The 24,096-nt window shown below is 38.0% G+C and overlaps 1 protein-coding gene across 2 annotated transcripts in view; it reads right to left on the reverse strand.

The window, feature by feature from the left end:
* Positions 1-24,096, reverse strand: part of DSE (dermatan sulfate epimerase) — a 94,712-nt gene that overhangs the window by 54,681 nt on the left and 15,935 nt on the right. Inside the window, exon 2 of one of the 2 annotated variants that reach the window (XM_078155182.1) lies at positions 20,429-20,528. The exons of the other annotated variant lie outside the window; for it this stretch is intronic. The gene's annotated coding sequence lies outside the window, so the exon portion shown is untranslated. The remainder of the gene's footprint in view (positions 1-20,428; positions 20,529-24,096) is intronic. 2 annotated transcript variants of the gene reach the window in all.

Below are 24,096 nucleotides of genomic sequence, written 5' to 3' on the forward strand. Positions count from 1 at the left end.
GGAAACATATGGAAGATAGGGCTTTATGTACTTTTTAAAGTGGTACTACTTGGTCCTGAGTTTTGAAGAGAAAACTTTGTGAGTATAGATTTCTCTATATTTATAAAAACTCATTAGAAGTAAAGAATATGTTAGGAAGCTTACTGATGACTAACAAATCCTGTTTCTAAAAACTAGAGTCAAGCAAACACACTAACCACATGCAGGCATTTTCATTCAAGACATCACAATCCATAACAAGAAAAACAATACTGCACAAACAATAAGAGAAAAGGTCATTCTATTTTCTCTTTGATAATTTCTCACACAGATAGGTTTTTTCCTCTTTTAAAAATATTTATTTATTTTCATTTTTCAACATTAACTTTTATAAGATTTTGAGTTCTAAATTTCCCCCACTCCCTCTCTAAGGTGGCATGCAATCTGATATAGACTATACATGTACAGTCATATTAAACATATTTCCACATTAGTCCTGTTATGAAAGAAGAATATAAGAAAGCAAAAACAAACAAAAAAAGAAAATAGCATGCTTCAGTCTGCACATAATTCTCTTTTTGGATGTGGACAGCATTTTCTATCACGAGTCTTTTGAAATTGTCTTAGATCACTTCATTGCTGACAAGAGCTAAGTCTATCAAAGTTGGTCATCATACAATATATATTTTTTTCTATGATAAAACTTCATGCTACCTCAATGGGAATATGAATGGCTAAGAAGAAAAAGTGGACATATTTTTTTAAATGACCCTTCTCCAATTCACTTTTTCCTATACTGAGTGTTTGAACTAATAAATCTTTAAGAATTTAAATAGGCAAAAGTGTTATCACTAATGTGAAGTAGCAGCAAGAACAGTTGAGTAGAAGGAGCAAAAGGAGCAGAAAAAGTAAGAAGACTTTTCAGTCTTCTTACATCTTGCTTCCTGACATGTACTTTTTGATCTGGTAACCCTGACTTCCTGGCTGTTCATGAACAAGATACTCTATGTCTCCATTCTGAGTATTCTCTCTGGCTGTTGCCCCATGCTTGCAACCTCTCTCTCCTTGGCTCCACCCAGATGTCTTGGCTTCCTTAAGTCCCAATAAAAATCCTATCTTTTACTGGAATCCTTCCCCAACCTCTCTTAATTCTAGTTCCTTCCTTCTAATCATTTTCTATTTACCTTGCATACAGCTTTCTTTATATATATTTTCTTGCATATTATCTTCCCTTTTAGATTATAAATTCCTTGAGGGCAGGGACTGTCTTTTGCATCTTTTTGTATCCCCAGTGCTTAACAAAGTGCCTGGCACATAGAAGGCAATTAACAAATGTTTATTAACAAAAAGAGGGTCAACATCTCTCAAAACTTTTTCCCAGTGGCAGATAATAGCATCAATACAATAAAGGATTTGGAATGCCAAAGTTTTGATCTTTGAAAAGGATAGATAGATATCTAGAAGTAGAGATAGAATACACACATATATGTATACATATGTGATCCATACACATATTTATATATGTATATATTAATACATATGAAAACACTGACCATAGAATGTACAAGCATTTTTTCCTTATTACTTTATAGTGCTGTCTATTTTTACATTTTGCACATTGAGTGCAATTTAGTAAGGTGAAAATTTAAACCAACCCATATGTGTTTTTAACTATTTGATATTCTAAAAATGCTTTTAATGGTGAATTTGCTTAGAGGTTAAAAGAGAGTCTGTTCAAATGTAGTAACATTAAAAAAAATCTCATACTACTATGCCCCACATCTGGGATAAAACAGGCATGCAATCTCCCCAGAGGAAGGTCAAAGAATTCCTAAAATTCCTAAGAGGGGAAAGGTTATAGAAAGCAGACTAGAGAGACAGTTTTGTGTAAATAATGAACAGTAGTTTTCAATTATTAAAAAAGAGAGGCTGATAGAGCAAGGAAAAATGGTTTTCATAATCAGAGAGAACACTAAGAATTAAATATACACTGTAGCCTAATCCACATCTTCTTTTTGGTTTATTTCCAAGATCAAAGCAATTAGAATAATGCAAGGATGTTAGATTAAATTATATATGTGTGTATAAATTATATATAACAAATATATAATATTTTGCTACATTTTTGAATAATGGAGATAAAAAGAAAATAAAAATCATTGGCATTATTTTTAGAAACATTTGTGATTCATTTAAAGAGCAAAATTTGAGATAACTGTACTAAATAGAATTTAAATCTTGGATGCAACCCCTATTGTGTCTAGCACCCAAAGCTTCAACGTGGTTGGCTGTCCCAAATCATAAGCTGGGCCAAAAAGAATTGTCCTCTATGCTAAGTCTAGTGAGATGCGGGGTGGGACTAGAGAAAAAGGTTATAGTCTCCTGAAATAAAAAAGATTTGGCTGAGTCTAATTATATCTAGTATGGTCAATTTCCCCAAAAATGGCACTAATGATAAAAGAAAGCACATACCCAGATATGAATAATGAAATGAAGTCCTGAAAACTCTTAGACCCTAGGCCTATGATGTCCAGAGTGAATTTAGGTGTGTGAAGAGGAACAAAGAAGTGGAAGAAGGTAAAGGTGAAAGTAAAGAACAAGTGAAAGAGAAGGAGGGATAAGACAAAAAATGAAGAAAAAATCAAAGGCAAAGACAAATGAAGAGTAAGGAGATGGGGGTGTAAGTGTATGTTTGTGTTGCTCGCTCTCCAGGTTCAGCTGACAGCTCTGGACTTGAAAGGAAAAGCAGGGTTCTTCTGTTCTCCTGGAACTAATTTTAAAAAATTGTAATAGTTCAACATCTGGACCAGTGGCGAGTATTTGAGAAGGAGGGAACTCTGAAGAAAGTGAACTCCTCTCCAACTTAAACATTGCATGATGGTCCATGAAAATTTGGTAACAAAAGGACTGCTTGACTTTTATTTCCTTCATGTTTGGGCTGTGCACTTAATCTTCCTGGGACTCAGTTCCTTCTTTTATAAATAAGATGTTAAGATAGGACTAGATGACCTCTGAGGTCCCTTGAGGTCCTGTGATCCTTCTATATCATTTATACAGAAGCATTGTGAGATTCAATGGGTATGTCCCTAGTTTCTTCACCTATTTTATGTCATGGATCCCTTTGGTAATCTAGTGAAGTTCTTGGATCCCTTCTTATAAAAATTTTAAATGCACAATATAAAAAACCATAGGAGTACAAAGAAAACCAATTATATGGAAATATAGTTACAATATTTTTTAAAAAACAAATTCATAGACCTCAGGTTAAAAACCCTTTTCCTACATAGTATCCTTAAAACTATAGAATCACTGATACCAACCTTAACTAATTCATATTGGAGTTTGACCAGCTCTGCCAAGAATGTTTCCAGTTACACATAATGTAAATGTATTTCTTCCCATGAGAACGGCCAATTCTCATAGTTTGAGAGCTTTCTCTAAAACCTGACAACTGTTGTTTTGGACATAACTATGATGGGTTGGGCCAATTTCCTGATTATTATTTCAGCTGGCTAGGGTAGAAGGGTTACCTGTGTTATGATTCACCGAGGCAGGGCAGAATGTCAACCAGCTTCCACAGCTCACCCTAGTTCTGTTCCTGTCTCTTTCACTCTATGTCACTACTTCCACTTTCTCTATATTCCCAGTTCCATTAGTTCTCCCTAGACTATAGAGATGAAAGAATCAATGTCACTAACACATGTAACTGCAGTTTACTGATCCTAGAGACAACATGGAAAGAGTATTGACTATATGTGGAGTAAAAAGTCCAGAATTTGATTCTTGGTTCCGTCACTTACTGCCTGTGTGACTCTAGGCAAGTGAAGTCACCTCTTTGAACTTTAGTTTCCTCACAATACTTGCATTACCTACATCTTAGTTTTGGGGTTTTTTGGGGGGAGTCAGGAGGAAGCACTTTTTAAACCATAAGCTGAATGGAAATAGCTTTTCCTGCATTACAAAATGTCATTATCCATCCTTAGTTTAGCTGAGGAATTTAGAGTTTTCCATAAGAAACTTTGATCAAGAAATCAAAGAGGGAACCTCTTCTTCTGTCCTCTTCTTAAAACCTAAATAACAAAAAATAACCCGCTAAAAAACCTAAACCAAAACATAAACACAGATGCATTTTTCAGAGTATAGATTTTTGATTCACACTTCACTGAATTCCAGCCAGAAAACAGTTTGGCCTGCCTGATTTACACGACATTCACTTATTCTGTAGTTTCTGTCCCTCTCCTCAACCAAATCATACTACTCCTAAAGTCCCTGTGGTTAGAACTTGGGCATTTCCTCCTTCTGCTTCCTCATGGAGCACTACTCCCCGTCCCCAAGAGAGTAGTCAGAGTCAGATGAGACAATGAGCTACTCAAATCTAATGGGTCTATACTCTCCCTTTTACTGGAGAAATAAATACATATTCGAGCTACATCCAGACACACTAGCACCATGCAGAGCACATAATTTCTTCCTGTGTTGTGGAGAGTCAGGGGTCATTTCCCTACAACCTCCATTTGGCTACTAATCATTGAAAAGAGATACTCAACAGCGAGGCATTTGTCAAACTGTTAAGTCTTTCTGGGCTGTGGCACTTTGACCCAATGTTCAAGGACAGGCCTCTTCAGAATGGTAAAATTATGGCCTACACCACAGAAGACTGTAAAATCGATTAATGTAAATATGATAGATTTTCTTTCTATAATCCAACTCTCCTAAAGTCTATGGGCTCAATAATCCTTCTCAGACCTATTTTACCAAAAAAAATTCTTTCTTCCAATTCTTCTCAAATGATGCAATGGTAATTCTTTTGATTCTCTAGTATCATATGGCCTTACATCTCTTTTCCTCTGTCATTATAACATAGCATGAAGAATAACAATTGTTTAAAATAGTTTGCTTTCAATTATATTCTCAATAGAAAGCTAGTCTTGAAGTTGAGAAGATCTAGGGTCACTTCTAGCCTCTGATAACTACTTCTAGCTCAGTGACCCTGGGCAAAGCATTTAACCCTTCAGTGGCCCAGGCAACTCTCTAAGACCATAGAGTACTTGCTGATTTGTGATGGTAAAAGGAGTTTCCTCACTAGGAATTCCCTAAGTCAAAGAAATCAGAGATCCAGAACAGCCCATCCTCCCCCCCAAAAAGTCATCTTCTCCACTAAAGCCATACTCCATTGACCAATTATCATGTGGAGATGGCTCTGTGTTCTCCAGAGCTATTTGGAACTAAAGTTCTGGCAGGTCCTATCAAGCAGGAAAGACTTGAAGAATGGACATGGAAATGGATGTTGTATCAGTTGTCAGAGGACAGGCTGACATTCAAAAAGGAAATTCACATTTATGACGGAAATAGTTGGAAAGACAAAATGCCAAAATGTTGAACTACTAAAGAAATATGGTGAGCTATATGTTAGACTCTTCTGACCTACAAGATAATGCTGATATATTTTGTCAATCAATAAGCATTAATTAAACACTATGTGCCAGGTACTTTGCTCCACACTGAGGATATGAAGAAAAAAAGATGGTTCCTGCTCTCAAGGAGCTTGTGAAAAATGCTATGAATGTGAAAAATAATTGCATAACAACTTGAAAGAATTGATAAATATTTAATGTGGGATATTAATAATGTCACAGAATCACAGAATTAGAGCTAGAAAGGACCTTTATCTAGTCCAACTTTTTTATTTTACAAATGAGGAAACTGAGTCCCAGAGAGGTTATAAGTGACTTGCCTGAGGTAATACAAATAGTAAGTGGTGGAGGCAGGATTAGAAACCAAGTTTTCCAACTCCAAATCCAAAGTTCTTTCCACTGTACCACACTGCCATCAGATGAGACATAAACCAGAGAAATAAGTACTTGGTTCTGTGGAGGACTGATAAGAGACCATATCACAGTATGAGAAGAAGGTATGGGTTGGTTATGATCTGTCCACACCAAGGAGATCACAGATTCATTGGGGTGCTGAATTATAAATGGGTTATGAGAGGATATTAAAAGGCAGGCCTTTAAACTCTGTTCCAATAAAAGCAACACTAATAATACTGTATTTGATTTATCAATTTTTCTTCTTTAAGATTCTGACCATATTTTATCCTTGTACTAACTCTGTGAAGTAGAGAGGTACAGGCATCATTATTCAATTCCATTTTGTGAACTGAGAAACAGAAGCACAGACAAGTTAACATGATATATTCCCAAAGTCAAACAGTTGCAGAGCCAAAATTAGAACCCAAGTATAGTAAATCTTATGCCAGTATCCTTCTGTTAAACCTTATTTGTTTTTAAACCAACTATACTCTGCAATCTGTTTCAGCCACCTTCACATGACACAAACACATAGAAGGAATATACTGAAAGGATGTGAAGGAACTAAGAGACGATATGTACATTATGTTTCAAATACAGTTATCCCTTCCACACAATGGCTTTCCCCATCACAGTTTCGATATGCTGTGGGTCGGCATAAGAAATTAAATGGGAATTTTGGGAGAGTTTTGCAGAAGCTGTGGACAACACATGATGGCCAGCAAATGGCACAGAGCCTGTGACCAAATACTTAACCCAAATTTTACAATAAGGTACTATAAAAACCCCATAAATGAAAAGAAAAAAATTAGACTTTTTCGGTGGTACAATGGGAGGGCCAAAAAATTTTACGCAGTTTTTCCAGATTGCAGGGACGCCACACCTCTAGCCCCCTCAATGTGGAAGGGATAACTATACTATGCTTTTCTGAGTGCTCATTTTTAGAATGAAAAGCATATTAGCACAAATATCCTCTCAATTTTGGGGGGTACTTAAAAAGTGGAATACATCATAGAATCATAAAAATGTAAAAGCAGAAGAAACTTTGAACAGATACTCAAGAAGAGGGTCAATCAGTTCCCAAATTGAGGCATCCACCTGCTTATGAATTACCAGAAAAAAAGTTTGAGAAAAAAATTAAATTCGATTTGGGGAATTTTACAGCTGGCAGAAAACTTGGAGATAATCTAGTTTAAAGTCCTTGTTTATAAATGAGAAAATAGAGTCCAGAAAGGTGAAGGTTCTCAAAGTCACACAGTTAATTAGTTGTACAGCTGCAACTAAAACATGTCTCCTGATGCCCAGTGCACTGCTCTGTCCATCACACAAAGCTCTCTGCCTGCTCCCAGCAAAAGAAATTCATATGACTTTTGAAGATTTTCAGCTATTTTCTTCCCTAGACAGATGAGACAGAATATAAAAGAGTACTTCCTGAGTTTATTTGCTTCCCAAGACCACTACTAACTAATCACCAATCAGCACACCTGCTTACTACCTCATTATTTCCAGAACAAGTTAGTACAAATCAAATGCAGATGCTCAGAAAGGCCCATGCTGCTCTCATTCTTCTGTTTCGACCTTTCTCAAATGTGTAACCAAATGATGGCTCTGGGCAAACTTTTCTTTCCAGCATTTTCAAATAAAGCTCAATGACCTTTATTAATATGGAATAAAGGAAATCTATAGTAAAATAATCTCGTCCTGCTTTTATATGTTTTAACATATTCAGAGCAAATGAACCACTTTCACACAAGGAGCACTCAATTTTTCATTAAATAATCCTCCCTGTATTATGGAATATCTAGGTTCATTGCTGAAGATGAGATGCTACCCTGACAAGAGATCTGAGGTCATAGTTTTTGTTCATCCTCCCTTTTCAAAGAGGACCAATGACATCACAAGATGATGTCTTGATTTCTGTGAGTTGGATTTAAGTGAGGCAGACAGAGTCCAGCAAAGTCATTAGTCTCGCTCTCTCTTCTAGAGTCATCAAAGACCAGTGGCAATACAAAAGTCAGGATAACTGGAGATGGCCCAAGAGATAGGAGATCAATTCTGGCTCAGACACTCTGAGTGAATGTGAGCAAATCACTGTCCTTTCAAAGCCTCAGTATATCATCTATGTCACAGCACTGTTCTGAGGAATGGGTTTTGTGAACCTTAAATTGCTATATCAATTTGAATTAATATTAACATTTGAGAAAACAACTCTCAATCAAAATAATTACTTCTTATGTGCTGTTTATTGTTTTCATAATGGTAAAGAGGAAAATTTCACAAAGATTGTTTAGGACGATTAAAATTCAAAGCTCAATAAAGATTACTACAAACAAAAACACACAATGTTAAGTGATCCTTTCCAAATACAAGACGTCTGCACACACAGATCTTTGACTCACATTGTGAACATTTATAGATGAAATTATAGATAGGAACTTTGCCAGTATTTCTAGAGCAATTGAGTTTCATTAAAGATGACAAAGGAACTATACCAAATTTGAATTCTAGTACTTCAGTGTCAGATGGAAGTATGAGAAGAAGGAAATGGCACTTAAGATGAATTTGGGAAATCAGCCATACCTACCCAGCTGCACACAGTAATAATCTATGCTGGCTGTATAATTATGAAGGTATTTGGCTTGATTTTCAAGATATCCTAAAGAGGTTGGTTTCAACAGAATGAAAAAGATACCAGTCTGCATTATTAGCACCTCTCCCCTCCCCCCAAAAAGGGGGACTAAGATGACATCAGCTACTATTGAGCCGTGTACCCATTTTCTTTCCAATTCAATTCAACCAGTATTTATTAAGTACCTATTGTTGTTGGTCCTTCATTTTCAAAGAGAACCAGTGACATCACAGGTGATGTCCTGGAATAAAGTGCAAAATCATCAGCGTCACTCCTGAGTCGTTGAAGGTGAGTGGCAGGACAAAAGTCTGGATGACCTGCAATGGCCCAGGGTGCAGAGGATGATGTTGGCGTCTTCAATGCCTGACCAAGCTCTAAGAATTCCACAGCACCTTCATGGCCATTTGTAGTCCTGTTTCAAATGGCCTGTATTTCTTACTTTGAAAGCTGCTAGTTTTATTAGCTGTCAGATTTATGGATAGCTAAGTACCAGGCATTGTGGTGGTCTCAGGGGATACAAAATAAAAAACAAAACCAACCACCTGCCTTCAAGGAACTTATATTCTACAGAGAGAGTATTCAGAAAGACGCACATCTCTAGCAAATGGAAACTACAGTGAGGCTGAGGAGGAAGGCCTTATTTACATTCTCAAAGGGGTTGATGTAATTAGGGAATTGGTAGTCTTTCCCTCAGGCTTTAAAGCTTTTGCTTTAGAAACAAATTCGGGTGGTCAATGTGGTTTCTTCAACAATAAAACAGAACTGAAGAGCCCTTCTGTATAAAGGAATAAAGTTACATCATAATCTAGCAGTGAGCCCATTCAGGACAGAGGCAGAAATGGGTTGAAGGACCTCTTCCCTATGGTAGTCAATTTATCTGTTCTGAAGGGTCATGATCAATCTGTCGGAGGGAAGAAGGAAGTACTAGATTTAGCTGGCTGGCTGGTCCTGTTTTGATATTGTACAGTGAGTTCTATCAGGTTGTTAAGATGCCTTAACAATGTGGATAGCCTTCTGGGCTTTGTCTCACATGAGTGTCTCTGTCTTGCAGATTCTTAGTTTCCCCAAGATAATCAAAGAGCAAGAGATGGCCTCTAGAATGTTGGATAGGTTGTGCATCTGGTAGGACCAGTTCCCAGGTGAGGACCCAGAAATTCTGGATTTGGCACACACCAGTAGTATGGGAACTCCAGACCCAGTGAGAACTCAAATTCATGAGAATTAGTGTTTCCTTTGGTCTCAGGTGTCCAGTTGTTGGCAAAAACTTCTGATTTTTGGCCTCAACTTGTTTATCATGGACCAGAGCAAATGTAATCTGAAACTAACGTCAGTAAGAAGCTGTACAGTCATCAAGCCTCCCTCTCCTCTGTATATAAATCACTTCAGACTGGTCTATCCATATGTAGGTGGTATTCCTCCACTTTTTATTTGATGCTCTGCCTGGCTTCAACTCCATCAAACTCCCCACCTTGCTTTCCTACCTCCTCTTGCATATTGTCTCCTCCCATTAGACTGTAAGCTCCTTGAGGGCAGGGACTTTCTTTTTATTAATTGGATACCCAACGGTTAGCACAATGCCTGGCACATAGTAAACACTTAAATAAAAGTTTATTGGATTGGATCCATGATGAAAAGATGAGAACAAAGAGGTCTGACTAGACCAGTGGCATCAAGCACAAATAGAAATGGGGGCCCATACACAAGGATCTCTGCGGGTCACATATTGACTTAGATTCAAAATGTAGTATTATCTATATTTTATTGCGTTTTTATTTATTTTGTTAAATATTTCCCAGTTACATTTTAATCTGGTTCAGGCAGCACTCAGGAGTGTTTTAAACTATGTGTTTGACACTTGTGGACTAGATCAGGGCTTTTCAAACTTTTTCCACTTCTGACCCCATCAGCACTTCTTAAACTGTGGGTCGAGACCCCATATGAGGTCATGACCCCCAACAGGTTAAGAAGTGCTGAATTAGATGACCTTTAAGGGTACTTCTAGCTCTAAATATACGAGCATCTGATGCTATGAAAAAGAATATATAAGCTTTTATAATTTTTTTAGTATCAGACCACATCCTTGCATCCATTCAGTTAACTTATATTCAACAATTACTTTTTCAACAAACAAGACCCTGCAGTGTTAATGATTCATTTCAATTCAACAAGCATTTATTAGGGGCTTACTTGTGCCAACTACAGTGTTATGTATCAGGGATACAAAGGTAAAGTCTCAAGTAGCTCATATTCTACTGGGAGGAATTTACAAAAATTGACAAATTCTAGTAAGTACAAGATATTAAAAAGTAGAAAAGGACCTTGGCAGTGGTGGGTTTCCTGCGTCTGACGGCTTCTGGTAGAACCCAGAAGATCACTTGGGTTGTTGGGTTGCTGAGAGTATTCTATCTCAAGTGTGGCCTGAAAGTCTAGATGACCTTTAAAGTGGCCAGGAGCTGACACCCCAGGAATGGGATCACAGGGTCATTATTTCCTCTGCCACAAAAACTAACAAGGGTAAGGAAAGTCCTCAAAATTCAAGTATAAGACTTGGATTCATTTCATTTCATTCATATTCATTTCTCTGGGGCTTCAGAAAGGAGTAAATGGGTATAATTTCCAAAATAAGGTAACACTCATATATTCATTCTCTCTCTCTCTCTCCAGTAACAGCTGGTTTATTTAGCAATCTCCCTATTATATATCTACAACCTAGGATCTTTGAATTACTTTCTCATTCAGCAACCATTCAATGAGCACCTATCATGTGGAAATGATCATGCTAGAGTACAAAGATAATTAAGACATGATCACTATCTGTGACGTTAACAATATAGCAGGAAAGACATAACACATACACAAGTATGCTATACTTAAGCTTTCCTCTTTCTCTTCTGTTTCAGCCAACAATGGAGTTTTGTCTCTTAAAGGCTGCCCTCTGTCTGGGACTGGCACTGGGGAGCTCTCATTATCTTGCTATTCCAGAGAGATGCTCATTGGACGCTATGGAAATCCTGGCAACAGAGCACGAAGAGAACTGGAGGACATCCCTATGGAAACAGAACCTGAGGAAGATCAAGCTACATCACATGGACTCCATTATAGACAAGCACACATATAGACTGGCCATGAGCCACTTTGGTACATGAGCAAGGAAGAATTCAGAGAGAAGATTCTGGGCTACAGATCATCTGGTCAGAAAACAGTAGGTTTAACATTCATGAAGCTCACTGTAAAGCATGACTATGTCACCCCTGTCAAAGCTCTGAATAATTGTAGCTCTTGCTGGGCTTTTAGTGCCACTGGGTCCCTGGAGGGACAGCACTTCTGCAAAGCAGGTAAGCTAGCATCCCTGAGTGAGTAGAACCCGGCAGACTGCTGCTGGAATACCACTGAGTGCCACTGAGAGAAATCAATAAGAAGGCCAAGGAGGTTTCATTGGTTTCTCTCAAGTCAGCTACTAGTACGTCAAGGTGAAAGAGGGCACTTCTGGGGACTTTGTTACATCACTGAGGATGGCGACTGCAAGTGCAAGGCAGGATTCTCTGCTGCCAATGATTAGTTTTGTTACCACGCCCTTATGAGAAGAGAACATTCTCCAACAGGCTCAGGAATCCATTTCTGTAGTCATCAGTGGTTGCTGTGACAGATTCTCTTTCCATAGCTCAGGGATTTATTATGATACAAACTGCAATAGTTATCCAGAAAATCTAGACCACACAATTCTGGGGTGGGGCAGGGCAGGAAGGGTGATGGTAGTGGTGGAGATAAAGCTTTGAAGGAGAGGATAAAGCACAGAAAAGCCATCAGGTCATCAAGAACAGCTGAGGTAAGAGCTGGGGAGACTGAGGCTATGTCCACATGACCAGAGACCCCAACACCAATTGTGGTATTGCCATTGATACCAACTACTCTCTGATGCTAGCTGATGGAAGTCCGGAAGGAATGAAACAGAACAGGAACCAATGGCGTATTTCTAGTACCTGACCTCAAGAAAGTTTAGAAACTCACAATGGAATAGGGTGCTTGAATCTTACCTATATGTGCTATGTTCTTGCTAGAACTTGAAGAAAATCATTTTCGACATGACTTTGTGGTGGGCTTGCCAGAAAGATGGTTCTCCTTTCTTTCCCTTGGAATTCACACATAAACAGCTTTTAAACCTTTTGAAAAAATTAAACTGTTCCTGGAGATGGGGGGAGGGGGAGGGGAGAGATAAGAAATTAAATATATCCTTTCATGAAGAATAGAATATAAGAGGAGTTATAAGATGCCAAGAAGGAAAGTCTAATTTGAAATGGGGATGAGGAATAGTAGAAGATTTGACATTCACAAAGTTGATCTTGAATAGTCAAACAATTGTGATTTCATCTCCTACTGTGGTCACTTTCTTCACTTTTCACTCTCTATTCATATTGCAGTGAAGTCTTCAAGAGGTGCCTGAGATTATGAAGAAGTTAAGAAATTTGCTGAGAATCATGTAACATGGAACCCAGGTCTTCCTGACTCCAAGCCCAGAATTCTAATTACTATGCCAAAGTGATAACCCCAAAGCACTACCGAATCCCATTATAGATTCTAAAGCATTAAAATAAGGTTAAATGATGTGTATTATATGTGGTGAAATAATCCTGCCCAACAGCTGAGAGATCAAAATTACACTGATAATACTAAATATTATGGTAATTTTGGATAATAGGATCAGAGAAAAGGGAGTGGCTTTGGGAGAAATTGCTGAGGTAGAATTCATAAGACTTGGTAACTGATAGGATATAAAAGAGGAAGGATGAGAAAAAACAACACAACTTTTTAAACGTAGAGACTAGATGGTATCACTGAGAGAAATCAATAGGGAGGAGCTGAGTTAGGGGGAAAAGATAAGCTCAGTTTTACTCATGCTAAATTTGAGATGCCAGTGGGACTCCCAACCGAAGAAGGCAAGTCTGGCTCAGTGGCAAAAGCACTGTATTTGGAGTCTGTGGATGTGGATTACAATTCCAGCTTTGCCACTTACTACCTTTGTAATCTTGGGCAAGTCACTTCATTTTCCTGGTCCTCAGTTTCCTCAATTTATAAAATGAGGGGTCTGACACAAAAAAAATTGCAAATGGATGTTGCAAAACTACAAGGAACATAGTTTGGTCCCAAGGAAGAGATATTAGGGGATACTTTCCCTCATTCTTTTCCAGAGGTTGGGGTGGGGCACAGGTGTGAACAGTGCATATATTGTCAGATTTTCCCAATGTATTGATCAGTTTTGCAAATTAGTTTTCTCTTCTTCCCCTTTTTATTACTGAAAAAATGTTATAAAGGATGGCTCTCTGGGAAGGGGAGGGAGAATGGTGATGGAGGGGGGAAGGGGGAAAATGTGAAAATAAAAGCTACAGATACATTTTTTTCAAATGAGGGGGTTGGACCAGATGGTGATTTCAGCTCTAAATCTATGATCACATAAAACGTGTTCTAAAAGTGGAAGGAGAGGAAAGAAATCGGTGCTAAAGATTCGAAGTTGGAAGTCATCTGCCTAGTTTCTGCCCTCACTAAGATGTATAATAGTACATGCTAAGTGCAATGTTTTATCCTGGTCAAAGAAGGAAAATGTTGCCACCAAAATGAGCTCTTGGGGAAGGCCTAATGCAAGAGGTAGCTTTTTCATTGTATTGTTTCCAGCTTTTGGGGTTAAGTGACTCGCCCAGGATCACACAGCTGACTTCAGGGCCGATGCTCTAACCACTGTGAAACGTATCTGCCCCTTGTTTCCAGCTTTAAAAGTTTTGTTTTATGCAGCAGTTGAAATAAGTCAGATTATTAATAAGAATGAAAATTAAAATTAGATGCATTTCTCTTTTTGCCCAGTATCTCTTACTGTTCATATAAGAATAAGGATTCTTTGGTGTGAGGGAAAACTAAGTCCAGACAAAGTCAGAAATTGGCGAAAAACGGGGCTAAATACAATTGTTTATACCTCTTTCTCACATGGCTTCTATCAGTTAAAGAAAGTTATTTTAAGGATATGTACAGTCTATTATTTATTCAAAGCCTCCCACACTATTCGAGTTCCTAAAAATAACAAAGATGAATCTAAATTGTTGGCAAACATAAGTCACTTGAAATTAATAGCTTTTCCTTTATCCTTATTCAAATGCTACATAACGCAAAACAAATATTTATAGTTCCTTAGCCAACAACATCCAGGAAATGGAATATTTCTGAGAAAAAAATTAAAGTGTGTGTGTCTTTATATACATATATATACATATATCCTTTAAAACTATATCTATGAAATTTAAATTTTTACATAATCCTTTCTTGCTCATCTTTATTAAATTGTTTAATTCTTGATGATTAAATTCACACTAAAAAAGAAACTTTAAAAATGTCTATTTCCAGATTTAATATTTCTCAGTCATTTATGCATGCTTTACTTGTACAAACATTCATGTGCATTGTTTTGCATGTAGAAACAGACCATATTTGTATGTTTTTGAAAATTAGTACATGATTTGCTCTTCTTCAGTCTTGTGATGCCTCTTCCACTTTGTATGATCTTACAAATATCACCGATAGGGGCTCAGCAATCCCATCTGCCAGTTCTTTCTGGAACTGCTCTATGTTAATCCATCTAAAGCCCTTTTGATCTCATTTACATTTTCAACCTTTATCAACTATATCTTGGGAAAATTAATTTCACGGGTTCAATATACACCAAACAACACCACTTTCTCTGTTGCCCCATCCCTGCATTCCCCCTGACTGCATTCCCTTGACCCCTCAGGCCTCAGTTATCTCATCAATAAAATGAAGGGGTTGGAGCAGATTGTGCTTAAGGTCCTTCCTGATATTTTGCAATTCTGAAAACATTCTTCTTCCTCTTTTTAGTCTAATCATTATTTTCTCTGTATACTTTCTCACGCTAGGAAAACGAAATAAAGGGATTCTTTTCCCCATGCTTCAGTATTTCCCCATAACTTCTGTTTTTCTCTTCCTGGACACTAGACTAAAAACAAAAACAAAACAACCAGGAACAATATTATATGTATTATAGGCAGCTCTAGCCCTTTTCAAATGAGATCTATTTGAAAGAAAAAATGCTTGTACAACCTAAAAACAAATACTCTGCATGACTGACTCCTCTGTATTTTGGGAGAGAATACTTAAACTTGAGAATTTCATCAGGCTTTCTGAGACTATGAGAACAGGCTAACACAGTTGGGTCACTCTGACTGGTTCTATTTCTCCCACACACCACACCTAGAGCAGCTACCTGTGCAAGTTGTACAGCTTGAAATTCCCACTATTCCACGGGATCCACCATGTCTGTATTTCACCATTACTATCTATTTTTCACAGCTACCTTAGGGAGCAACAGCCCAAAGGTTAGCAATTTACAAATTGATAGGCTGAGGACAAGGTGCAAACTCTTTGCGGAAGGGAAGTCCAGATTTCCTCCCAAGACCCATATTTAAAAAATCATGCCTCTGGTCTTCTATGGCTGTGGAAGACAGGGTGAGGCTGATGACTTTGCACAGCTCTGCCTCACTTAAATCCAATTCACTCACAGGTCAAGACATCACCCTCATGATGTCATTGGACCTCCTCAAGAACGTAGGATGAACAATAACAAGAAATCTTCTCCACCCTCTGAAATATGGGGGAAGAGATGGAATTGAAGGGATTTGCAGCAACATCCCCCTAGCCGGAGATGCAGACATCCACATCAGGGACCGTGCAAGTGAGAGGGATCTGCCTCCTTTACCCTTACATCAACAGTAAGTGGGGACTCCAGCACAGGCTCCCTCAATGTCCACTGTATGTAGTTGGTACCAAAGCTGTGATTAGTGCTTCTGCTATCATTGTTGGAGGTGAGGGGGTGCAGTGGAGGGTGGAGGGAGGGGCAATCAAAAGTTCTGCTGAGCTACCTGGTGTCATTAAGACCTGCTTAACCTGGCATTGAAGGCCCTCCACAATTTGCCTCTATTCAAAGTTCTATTTTTATGTTATATAATTTCTCTTCCAGCACATGATGCTTTAGTCAACCAGACTGCTACCTGGTGCCAAGCTGAACTTTTCTGTCTTCTTATGTTCACAAAAGCCATTCCCCATGCTTAGAGGGCAGTCTCCACACCTCCTGCTACTGAAGTTCTCCCTCTTCCTTTTAAGGTGTGGCTCAGGGTGTCCTCCATGAAACCTTCCTTGATTTTTCCCTGACTTGCCTGCCCTGTGGCTCCTCGTACATTTCACCTTGTATCACATTTTTTGGTCCTTGATGAACTATACCACTTTTCAAATAATCATAGAATTTTAGAGTTGGAAGCGTTTTTGTATTACTAGCACATAGTAGTATCTACTATATCCATCTAGTACATGGTAATGATCTTGATAAGTGTTTGTGGAATTTATAATGGGGGACTGGCCGACCAGGGCTCAATTCTGGGATCATGCACATTTCGTAAGTCTCTTCTGACAGCGTTGGATAGCACTGAATGAAGGAGCCCAGTATCACTGTTCATGATCTGCTGACTCTTTGCTGAAGAAATAGACTTTCAATTAGCTGCAGAGCCAGAGTTGCAAATGCATTCAAAAGACAGTAACTGGCCAAAGCAAACCTCTCACTTTGTCTCTGTCCTGGCTGCATTTTTAAGTGAGGTGGCAATGACTGTCCTAAGCCATAAGTGGGGAGAAAGACCTAAGATCAGTAGCCTGCTATTCCCATCTGGGTCAATATGAAAGCCATGGGCACATGGCCCTTCTTTTGCTTCTGTCCCTTTTGTGTCTAATTTCTTCTGCCTTAGGTTTAGGAATATTGGAGAAGGAGCAGAACAGGCTACAATCTTGTGACCTGGGAAAGGTCAGAAAAGGAAGCTTCTAAAGGTGTAGTGACAGGAATCCTGACAGAATCTGTGGGCAAATGGGCCTAGTGAAGAACAAAAGCCCAAGAGACCCAACTGACTTGGCATAGCGGTGGCATAAGGACAGCCAAGAAGGAGTAATTAGTCCATCTGCTATGCTACACGCAGAAGTTAATCTGATGAGAGTATATGCTCTGAAGCAACTGCATTAAATTTGAGCCTATGCTCCTCAAGGACTGAGGTGGTATGAGGAAGCATATGCACTGGGTGTTGGCAGGAAAACATTTGTACTTCGGTTCCTGATATACCTTCTCAGTAAAAATCCCATCATAAATGCTCATTGATAATGACAGCTTAGCACTCATATAAAGCCTTAAGGTTTCAAAAGGGCTTTACAGATGTTATCTCATTTAACACTCACAACAACCCTATGAAGCAAGAACTTTTATTCCCATTTTACAGATGAAGAATTTGAGGTACAGAGAAGTGAAATTAATTGCCCAAGGTCACACAGCTAGTCAGTTCTGAGGAAGGATTTGAACTCAGGCCTTCCTGACTCCAGGCATGGAGAGCAGGTTCTCTATCCAATGCTCTACACATCTGCTTAGCAACCGATACCGAAGACACACCAGAATGCAGAAGCAAGATGACAAAAGTTTAGAAAGAAACCTTGCTGTCCCTCAGTGCTGCCCTTTAACCTTGACAAGGGGATGTAGACATCCTTGTTCTGGGGGACCAGCTCATCTCTATGAATGGGAGTTGAAATAAGGATCCTCTGCCTCACCAAGTCTTACATGTGCTATGAATTGAAATGAATTTGGGCTGACCTCAAGTTTTATGCGAATCAGTATGTATGTGTGCATATGTGTATGGGCCTATATCGGGACCAATATAGTAATTTAACCAAGAATGCTAATGTCTAAACTTATGCCATGTTTCAGGAACTGTTGGACTCACAGCATTAAGAACTTTAGGCATTATTTTAAGGCTGGACTACCTCTTGTTAGCACTCTGTAGAGAACTCACAGTATCCTAAGAACAGGTAATCTATAAATGCTATCAAATTAAGCTGGGGATAGGGTGTGAGAAGAATTTTGCTTAAACTGAAAATTTTTTGACTTATTGGCTATTCTATCTTTAACTGTTTCACCTATAAGATGCTATCTTTACGTTAAAACAGTATGTAAAAATGCAAAGCCTTAAAAATCCATAGATCACAATGATTAGATAAAAGAAACAAGGAAATAGTAGAGCAAAAGACCCCAGGACTCAAAGCAATGATTTTCTTGTGGCATTTCATATAAGCCTAATGGCCTAGAACACAAATCACAGGCTTATTCTCACTTCCTATAGACACAGGAAATACACATGAAAGGTACAAACACTTGTAGCAAAATACACTAATTGCTCTATCCACAAATAACCTCTTTCCCTCAAGCATGCACACCCAGAAACATGACTCTTCTGTTATGTACAAGTGCTGCCCATTTCAAAATGAAGGGCTCAGATAAATCAGTCTGTTCTAAATTGCACCCACACAAGACCACGCTTTGGTTTGCGGCTTTAGCCAGTATTTGCAGGGTCTGTAGCCAGTTGCAGTTCGGCCTTTCTGACCATACAGCCTCTGAATTTTTGCTTACAGAAAAAAAAAAAAAGAGGGAGGAGGGGATGATCCATCTTTGATAACTGAGCTTCAACCACATCCCGTTGTTTCTCCCGATACCACAGATAAGTCACATCTCTGGGAACTGTGGCTCGAGCACATTCTCATGGAATTTCTTTTACTTACCAGTACCTACACTTTAGCTCAACCATCAGCTGATACTTTGGTTTACCCACTGTTAAATATGTTCTCACTTATACCTAGACCATCACGACCTTACTTCTATGTTTGCTGTTTGGATTGGTTTCTAAACCTTATTTTAATTCTCCCTTATTGAACTTTTATATTAAGCAGAGCCAGTGGCAGTGCTTAATCGACAGAGTTCTTGTTAGTGTCAGGAATACCTGAGTTCCAAACCTTTTTTCTGACACTAGCTATGTGACCCTGGCTAGGAAGGTCACTTATCCTCCTTGACCCTCACTTGACAGTCAACACATTTATGATTCAAATTGGGATCTGCTTTGGTGGGGACAGTTCTCTACCCTCATAATCATAGATCTTTTTGCAGTTCCAGGAAACATGGTTCCCAAGTGACACTGATGAAACTATTTGGAAAGCCAGATACATGATATCTATGGCAGGTAGACACAATGTTCCTAAAATGCTCATTTGAATTTAACAAATATTTCCTGGTCACCCATGTGCATCGCACTATGCTAAATACTGCCAAGAATACAAAGATGAGTAAGATAAGATTTCTGACCTCAAGGAATAATAATAATATTTATAGCTATTTATTATTTTTAAATGTAGAAAGCACTGTTTGTTTATTTATGCATTTCTTCATCTATTCTTCTTTGATTTTCACAACAACCCTATGAGTTATGTAGCACAAGTATCATTATCTCCATTGTACAGATAGGAAATTGAGGTCCAGAGAGGTTGTGTCCTACCCAAGGTCACATCACTAGCAAATGATAAATCTTGACCAGAAGAATCCAAGTCTTGACTGCAAGTCCAGTGACATGTTCCAATATACCATACTAGCCTCTAAGTGTGTAAGTCATAACAGAACAAGGTAGTCAAAAGAGGGATATAAAGGATTATGAGAGTGTAGAGGAGGGAGAAATTACATCCATTAATAAAGACTTCATGAAAGAGAGGCATTTTAGACAGGTCTTTATAAACAGATGGGATTTATGAGATGAAAGGGGGAGATATTCTTGACAGAGGCAATTATTTGGTGAGGTGGGAAGAGCACCTGCTTTAGAATCAGAAGGCCTGGGCTGGTCTTCTGCTGCTATGACCTTTAAGTTATGTAACTTGTGGTAAGTCAGTTCAGTAATAACTCTAAGCCTCAATTTACTCTTCCACAAAAAGGTATCGATAATCCTTAAGTGATCCATCTCATGGAGTCACTGTGAAGATACACACACACACACACACACACACACATACACACATACATATAGATAATATATATTTATGCACATATTCATACGCAAAGATAGTTAGGTGGTGCGGTGGATAGAATGCTGGGCCTGGAGTCAGGAAGACTCACCTTCCTGAGTTCAAATCTGGCCTCAGAGACTTCTTAGCTGTATGACTCTGGGCAAGTCACTTAACCATGTTTGTCTCAGATTCCTCATCTGTAAAATAAACTGGAGGAGGAAATGGCAAATCATTCCAGGATCTTTGCAAAGAAAACCCCAAATGGGGTCATGAAGAGTTTGACACAACTGAAAAATCACTAGTCACTTAACCATGTTTGCCTCAGTTTCTTAATCTGTAACATGAGCTGGAGAAGGAAATGGCAAACCATTTCAGCATCTCTGCCAAGAAAACTTCAAGTGAGGTCATGAAAAGTTGGGCACAACTGAAAACAACTGGTCACTTAACCATTTTTGCCTCCCTTTCTTAATCTGTAAAATGATAGACAGACATACACTGATCCTGTGATTTCACTGGCATAGAACATTCCTGGTAAGGAAACTCCATCTACTAATGTAGGCTGGCACCATCTCTGCAACTTAGATTTGCTTAGTACATTGCCTACAGTGATTAAGCGAAAAACACATGGTGTTTCCCTCTACAACTTTACAATCCAGCAATATCTGCATCCCTGAGGTTCTTCCCATATGATGCTCTGTCTCTATCTCTTGACTCCTGAGAGCCTTTTCAATGGCTGTCTCCCATGCTTAGAATGATCTCCCTCTATTTCTCATCCCTGGATTTTCTTATCTCCTTCAAAACTCACTACTTTCTGTAGATCTTTCCCCGTTTTCATCTTCCCTCCTTCTCCTCTCCCTGCCTCAACCCAGGGCTAGTGCCTTTCCTTGGAAATTACCTTCCATCTACTTTGTATATATTTTGAATGCACATATTTATTTACATATTGTGTCCCACATTAGAATATGAGTTCCTTGAGAATAAGGACCATATTTTTGCTTTTTTTTTATTCTTTTTTTTCTTTCTTTGTATTCAACATAGTGCCTACCATGTAGTAAGCACTTAATAAATGGTTGTTGACTGATTTACTAATCATTGGTATGAAATGAAACTGTATTTTTCACCAAGGCCCTCTTCTACATATATATATTCTCCCTTTATGATTTAACTCCAGATATCTATCTATCTATCTATCTATCTATCTATCTATCTATCTATCTACCCATCTCTAGTCTCCTTCTTGATCTTGAATTCTGCATCACCAAATAATTATCTATTAGACCCTTCATATTTGATATCCAGAAACATCCCAAACGCTATGGACTGGAAAGACCATTCTGGAAAATAATTTGAAATTATACAAGAAAAGTTATTAAACTGTTCATACATTTTGACCCAGAGATTCTCCTACTGGACATTCATTTTAAGTAGGTCAACCATAGAAACAAAGATCTCGTATGTACCAAGGTATTTATAGAAGCATTTTTCATGGTAGCAAAAATCTGGAAACAAAGTAGGTGTTCATCAACTGGGGAACGACTGAACAGATTATGGTACATGAATTAAATAAAACGTTATTTTGTCTGAGGAATTCAGAGAAGCATGAAAATATCTGTATGGAATAATGTAGAATAAAGAAAAAAGAATCAAGAGAACTGAAAAGAAAGAATCATACTCACAACGGCTATAATAATGTAAATGAACACAATAACGAAAAGGCAGCTGAATTTAGATTAATCATAATGACCAACAATAATTTCAAAGAACACATGTATTGGCTTGCTCTGCTTGATTGCTACAAGGCAGTATGTTCGAAAATGACTAATTAAAAATATAAAAGCTTTGAAAAACTTTTTTAAAAGCAAGAAAATAGGTAAAATTTAGAAGAAAATACTAGACTCTTAGAGAAAAGACTTCCATACTTCTATATCTATACGTTGTTGTTGTTGTTCAGTCATTTTTCAGTCATGTCTGACTCTTTGTGATCCTGTTTGGGGTTTTCTTGGCAAAGATACTGGAGTGGTTTGCCATTTCCTTCTCCAGCTCATTTCACAGGGTTAAGTGAACTCAGGAAGATGAATCTCCTTGACTTTGGGCCTGACATTTTATCATTTAGCACCACTTTTGCTTTAAAAAAAAAGCACACATATAACTATCTATGAATTATGGCAACAATATCACATGTGTTCATATATAATACATATACATATGTGTATATATATAGACATATTTATGTATGTATGTATAAATATATCTATACACACAGCAGTCTATAAAACATCTTCCTTAAAACAAAACACTGACCTATGGAGAAAACCATGGAAGTCTGACAATCTTCTGGATCTAGTTTTTTAAGTGAGGATTCACAAACTATACTTTTCACTTTATAACATTCTATAATTATTATCATTATAATGACAGGGCTGCCAAGTTATTTTTCTACCGGTGGGGAGGCAATGACCTTCAAAGGGAGACAGGTAGGCATCCATTAAGAAAACCATACATAAATAGCAACTTAATATGGAGGGTTTTTTTTCAAGTGGTGAATATAAATATCTGTTTCAAAATTGAGAACTGTGAACATAAATGGAAAGTAACACAAATATATTTCAGTAATATACTTTAGTATTATGTTCAGGGAAGGGGGAGGAGGCATAGCAGGGAAGGATCTCTCTTGCCTTGCTTTTCAGTAGAGAATTAGTATAGCTTAGCCTGAGTCCAGAGAAGAAAGATAAAAAGACAGATTCTAAGAGGAAAAGAGACTGCTATTAAACTTACCATTGGTACCTCAGGCTAGAAGTCTTAATATTCTGGTCTAGCTTTTCACAGTCTCTTTATCCAGATAATGAATGGGGCAAGGTAGCCTCTGGGTATGCTTTTAGTTTAGGAATTTATATAGTAAAATAAATTTCTTTTTTTTTCCCTCTCCATGCCTCCTTAGTTTCTGAGTAAAAGATACTTTAGAATAAAATCTAGTCTTGTCTTGGACAAATTAGAGAAAGGTGATTTTCCATGACCTGATCAGGCTGTGGGGATCAAAAAATTCCTAAGAGAACAAAGAAGCAAAGAAAAGCTGGGTAGCTTTGAAAACAATATATTTATTATATAGGTTTTCTTCAAATGGAAATTTATTGTTTTTTATTGAATCTTCTTTTATGGCCTGTTGTGTACATGACAGACTTTTTTTCTCATTTTGCATTTAGGTATAAAATTTTTTAAAAATTACAAAATAATTCCTAAGAGGTCAAACTTGGTAGTGGTAGTAGGAAAAAAAAATGACCTTCCCACTTCTCTCTGACCCCTATATGTTGGGGTTGGGGTGCAGTGAGGAAGAACTAGGGAAGCAGGCGTGCTGGAGGTGCTCATTGTACTATAGATTCAGAGCTAAAAGGAACATTATGGGTCATCTAATTCAAACTCCTTATTTTCCAGATGAGAAAACTAAGAAGGTCCAGAGAGGTGACCCAAGGTCACACAGGTAGTAGATGGTGACGCTAGCATTTGAACTCAGTTCTTCCTATTCCAAATGCAACACTCTTTCCCTGATATCATGCTAAACATCTATCTACCAGACATAGGACGGGGCTGATTATAGCCTAAAAGAAATAACCCTTCTAAGGAAAGAAAAGTGGTTCTAAAAGAATAAACTAGATGTGTTGATTCAGTCTCAAGTTCATGCAAGAATCAAACTGAAGGTACAAAGAGGAATTCATAGCAGTGATCAAAAGCCATGTGAGTCAGCACAGAATTTGGGAGAATGCATTAGGAACAGGCATGGTA

The sequence above is a fragment of the Phascolarctos cinereus genome, unplaced genomic scaffold (assembly GCF_003287225.1).
Source record: "Phascolarctos cinereus isolate Bilbo 61053 unplaced genomic scaffold, phaCin_HiC Scaffold_5;HRSCAF=322, whole genome shotgun sequence".
Taxonomy (NCBI): Eukaryota; Metazoa; Chordata; class Mammalia; order Diprotodontia; family Phascolarctidae; genus Phascolarctos; species Phascolarctos cinereus.